The following is a 5,263-nucleotide window of genomic DNA, read 5'->3' on the forward strand; positions in this document are numbered from 1 at the left end:
TGAAATCAGTAGGAATGTACTGGTCTTCAACTTTAACCAGAACATCCTCTACAAGTCCATGGGCTTGTTTTCTTGAGTTGTCTGCCATCTCTAATGAGATTCTTGCAGCTTGCACCTCAAAGATCCCTAATTTCTCCATTACAGAGAGGGGCATGAGGTTCACACTTGACCCTAAGTCACACAAGGCCTTCTTGAAGGTCATGGTGCCTATGGTACAAGGTATAGAAAACTTCCCAGGATCCTGCCTCTTTTGAGGCAGTTTCTGCCTAGACAAGTCATCCAGTTCTTTGGTGAGCAAGGGAGGTTCATCCTCCCAAGTCTCATTTCCAAATAACTTGTCATTTAGCTTCATGATTGCTCCAAGGTATTTAGCAACTTGCTCTTCAGTGACATACTCATCCTCTTCAGAGAAGAATACTCATCAGAGCTCATGAATGGTAGAAGTAAGTCCAATGGAATCTCTATGGTCTCATTTTGAGCCTCAGATTCCCATTGGAACTCAGAGGAGAGTGGTGCACGCCCACTGAGGTCTTTCTCAGTGGCTTCTTCCTCTTTCCTCTCCACATTCGGCCATGGTTATGGCTTTGCACTCTCCTTTTGGGTTTTCTTCTGTATTACTTGGGAGAGTACTAGGAGGGAGTTCAGTAACTTTCTTGCTCAGCTGACCAACTTGTCCTTCCAAATTTCTGATGGAGGACCTTGTTTCATTCATGAAACTTTGAGTGGTCTTTATTAGATCAGAGACCATTGTTGCTAAGTCAGAAGTATTCTGCTTAGAACTCTCTGTCTGTTGCTGAGAAGATGATGGAAAAGGCTTGCCATTGCTAAACCTGTTTCTTCCACCATTATTGTTATTGAAACCTTGTTGAGGTCTCTCTTGATTCTTCCATGAGAGATTTGGGTGATTTCTCCATGAAGAATTGTAGGTATTTCCATAGGGTTCTCCTAGGTAATTCACCTCTTCCATGGAAGGGTTCTCAGGATCATAAGCTTCTTCCTCAGATGAAGCATCCTTAGTACTGTTTGGTGCATTTTGCATTCCAGACAGACTTTGAGAAATCAAATTGACTTGTTGAGTCAATATCTTGTTCTGAGCCAATATGGCATTCAGAGCATCAATCTCAAGAACTCCTTTCTTCTGATTAGTCCCATTGTTCACAGGATTCCTTTCAGAAGTGTACATGAATTGGTTATTTGCAACCATTTCAATCAGCTCTTGAGCTTCTGTAGGCGTCTTCTTCAAATGAAGAGATCCTCCAGCAGAGCTATCCAAAGACATCTTGGATAGTTCAGAGAGACTATCATAGAAAATACCTATGATGCTCCATTCAGAAAGCATGTCTGAGGGACATCTTCTGATTAATTGTTTGTATCTTTCCCAAGCTTCATAGAGGGATTCTCCATCCTTCTGTCTGAAGGTTTGGACTTCCACTCTAAGCTTACTCCATCTTTGTGGTGGAAAGAACTTTGCCAAGAAGGCATTGACTAGCTTTTCCCAAGAGTCCAGGCTTTCCTTAGGTTGAGAATCCAACCATATTCTAGCTCTGTCTCTTACAGCAAAAGGGAATAGCATCAGTCTATAGACCTCAGGGTTAACCCCATTAGTCTTGACTGTGTCACAGATTTGCAAGAATTCAGCTAAAAACTGATGAGGATCTTCCATTGGAAGTCCATGGAACTTGCAATTCTGTTGCATTAGAGAAACTAATTGAGGCTTAAGCTCAAAGTTGTTTGCTCCAATGGCAGGGATAGAGATGCTTCTCCCATAGAAATCAGGAGGTGCAGTAAAGTCACCCAGCCTTCCTTGCATTGTTGGCATTGTTGTTGTTTTCGGCTGCCATGGGTTCTTCTTCCTTGAAGAATTCGGTCAGGTCCTCTAAAGAGAGTGTGCTTTAGCTTCTCTTAGCTTTCGCTTCAAGGTTCTCTCAGGTTCAGGGTCAGCTTCAACAAGAATGCCTTTGTCTCTGCTTCTGCTCATATGAAAGAGAAGAGAAAAGAAAATGTGGAATCCTCTATGTCACAGTATAGAGATTCCTTGAAATGTCAGAGGAAAAGAGAAATAGAAAGAAGAAGGAGAGAAGAATTCGAACTTTAATTAGATAAGGTTCGAATTGTGCATTTAGAAAGAGTAGTACTCCATAAATAGAAGGATGTGAGAAGGAGGGAAGAGGATTTTCGAAAATTCAATTAAAAGATTTTGAAAACAATTTGAAAATTTGATTGATAATTTTCGAAAATTGAAAGTGGAGGAGAAATCAAGTGATTTTTGAAAAAGATTTTGAAATTAGAAATTAAAAAGATTTGATTGAAAACTATTTTGAAAAAGATGTGGTTAAAAAGATTTGATTGAAAAGTTATGGTTTTAAAAAGATGTGATTGAGAAGATATGATTTGAAAACCATTTTAAAAGATATGTTTTGAAAATTATTTTTAAAAGATTTGATTTGGAAAATTAGTGACTTGCCTAACAAGAAAAGATATGATTCAAACATAAAACCTTCCTTAACAGAAAAGGCAAAAAAATGTTCAATCAAATCATTAATTGTTAGTAAGTATCTTTGAAAGGAAAGAAATTGATTTTGAAAACATTTGATTGAAAAGAATTGATTTGAAAAAGATTTGATTTGAAAACTTAAAAAAAATTGATTTGAAAACAAAATCTTCCCCCTAGCACCATCCTGGCGTTAAAACCCAGAATGGTATACATTCTGGCGTTTAACGCCCAAAATGCTACCTTTTTGGGCGTTAAACGCCCAACCAGGTACCCTGGCTGGCGTTTAAACGCCAGTCTGCCTTCTTCACTGGGCATTTTGGATGCTCAGCTTTTTCTGTATAATTCCTCTGCAGTGTGTTTTGAATCTTCAATCCCTTGTATCATTGACTTGAAAAGACACAAATTAGAAATATTTTTGGATTTTAATAATTAAAATGCAACAAGAATCAAATAACAATGCATGCAAGACACCAAACTTAGCAGTCTGTATACTACTGACACTAATGAACTGAAAATGCATATGAGACACACAAAATACTCAAGTCAATAGAATTCAAAGATCAAAACAAAGAAATATATGCATGGATTCGAAGATATAACAAAAACATGCATTTGACACCAAACTTAAGATGAGACACTAGACTAAAGCAGAAATATTTTGAATTTTATGATTTTGCAAAATTTTTTTGTATTTTTCGAAAATTAAGTGGGAAAAGGTATCAAAATTCTTAATGAGAATTCCAGGAATCAGTGCAATGCTAGTCTAAGACTCCGGTCCAGGAATTAGACATGGCTTCACAGCCAGCCAAGCTTCCAAAGAAAGCTTCGGTCCAAAACACTAGACATGACCAAAGGTCAGCCAAGCCTTAGCAAATCACTGCTCCAAAAGCAAGATTGATACGAAATCAACAAGCTCTTGTGGTGATAAGTTGAAACCTCGGTCCAATCAGATTAGACATGGCTTCTCAGCCAGCCAGATTTCAACAAATCATCATGAAACTCTAGAATTCATCTTCAAGAATTTCGAAAAAAATACCTAATCTAAGCAACAAGATGAACCGTCAGTTGTCCAGCCTGAACAATCCCGGGCAATAACACCAAAAAATTGATGTTGTTGCCGGATCTTGGCACTGATGTTACCAAAGGCTTGCTCAAAACTAGAACAATCCCCGGCAACGGCGCCAAAAACTTGACATGCGAAATTGTGAACTATACTTTTTCACAACTCTCATAATCCCTGGTAATGGCTCCAAAAACTTGGTGCGCTCAATACCATGGCATTACACAACTTCGCACGACTAACCAGCAAGTGCACTGGGTCGTCCAAGTAATAAACCTTACGTGAGTAAGGGTCGATCCCACGGAGATTGTTAGTATTGAAGCAAGCTATGGTCATCTTGTAAATCTTAGTCAGGCAAACTCAGATATATGGTGATGAACGAAAATAACATAAAAGATAAAGATAGTGATACTTATGTAATTCATTGGTGTAAGAGCTTCAGACAAGTGTATGAAGATGCCTTCCCTTCCGTCTCTCTGCTTTCCTACTGTCTTCATCCAATCCTTCTTACTCCTTTCCATGGCAAGCTCGTATAGGGTCTCACTGTTGTCAGCAGCTACCTCCCATCCTCGCAGTGAAAGCTAATGCTCAATACTCTGTCACAGTACGGCCAATCACCGGTTCGTTCCCTCCCCTACCGGAATAGAATAACTCTTTTGCGTCTGTCACGAACGCCCAGTAGGTTACAGGTTTGAAGCACGTCACAGTCATTCAGTCATTGAATCCTACTCAGAATACCACAGACAAGGTTAGACCTTCCGGATTCTCTTGAATGCTGCCATCAGTTCTTGCCTATACCACGAAGACTCTGATCTCACGGAATGGCTGCTCGTTTGTCAGGCGAGCACTTGGTTGTCAGGCGATCAACCATGCATCGTGCAATCAGGAATCCAAGAGATATTCACTAAGCCTCAGATGCTTGTAGAACAAGAATGGTTGTCAGTCACCTTGTTCATGGGTGAGAATGGTGATGGGCGTCAATCATCACTCCATCATGTTGAAGAACACGTGATATCTTGGTAAAAGAACAAGCGGAATTTGAATGGAAGAACAATAGTAATTGCATTAATACTCGAGGTACAGCAGAGCTCCACACCTTAATCTATGGTGTGTAGAAACTCCACCGTTGAAAATACATAAGCATAAGGTCTAGGCATGGCCGAATGGCCAGCCTCCCAATGATCTAAGAACTAAAATGTTCAAAGATGATCTAGAGATCTAAAGTGATCAAAAGATTTCTATACAATAGTAAAAGGTCCTACTTATAAGAAACTAGTAGCCTAGGGTGTACAGAAATGAGTAAATGACATAAAAATCCACTTCCGGGCCCACTTGGTGTGTGCTTGGGCTGAGCAATGAAGCAATTTCGTGTAGAGACTCTCCTTGGAGTTAAACGCCAGCTTTGGTGCCAGTTTGGGCGTTTAACTCCCATTTAGGTGCCAGTTCCGGCGTTTAACGCTGGAATTTCTTGAGGTGACTTTGAACGCCGATTTGGGCCATCAAATCTTGGGCAAAGTATGGACTATTATATATTGCTGGAAAGCCCAGGATGTCTACTTTCCAACGCCGTTGAGAGCGCGCCAATTGGGCTTCTGTAGCTCCAGAAAATCCGCTTCGAGTGCAGGGAGGTCAGAATCCAACAGCATCTGCAGTCCTTTTGAGTCTCTGGATCAGATTTTTGCTCAGGTCCCTCAATTTCAGCCAGAAAA

At 40.1% G+C, this 5,263-nt stretch overlaps 1 non-coding gene across 1 annotated transcript; it reads left to right on the forward strand.

Annotated features, from left to right (window-relative positions):
- The first annotated feature begins 1,333 nt into the window (after window positions 1-1,333).
- On the forward strand, window positions 1,334-1,441 carry LOC130942551 (small nucleolar RNA R71). Its single transcript, XR_009071119.1, has one exon. It is a non-coding gene; the product is annotated as a small nucleolar RNA R71 (small nucleolar RNA).
- The last annotated feature ends 3,822 nt before the right edge of the window (window positions 1,442-5,263 follow it).

This window comes from Arachis stenosperma, chromosome 7 (assembly GCF_014773155.1).
Source record: "Arachis stenosperma cultivar V10309 chromosome 7, arast.V10309.gnm1.PFL2, whole genome shotgun sequence".
NCBI classification, from domain to species: domain Eukaryota; kingdom Viridiplantae; phylum Streptophyta; class Magnoliopsida; order Fabales; family Fabaceae; genus Arachis; species Arachis stenosperma.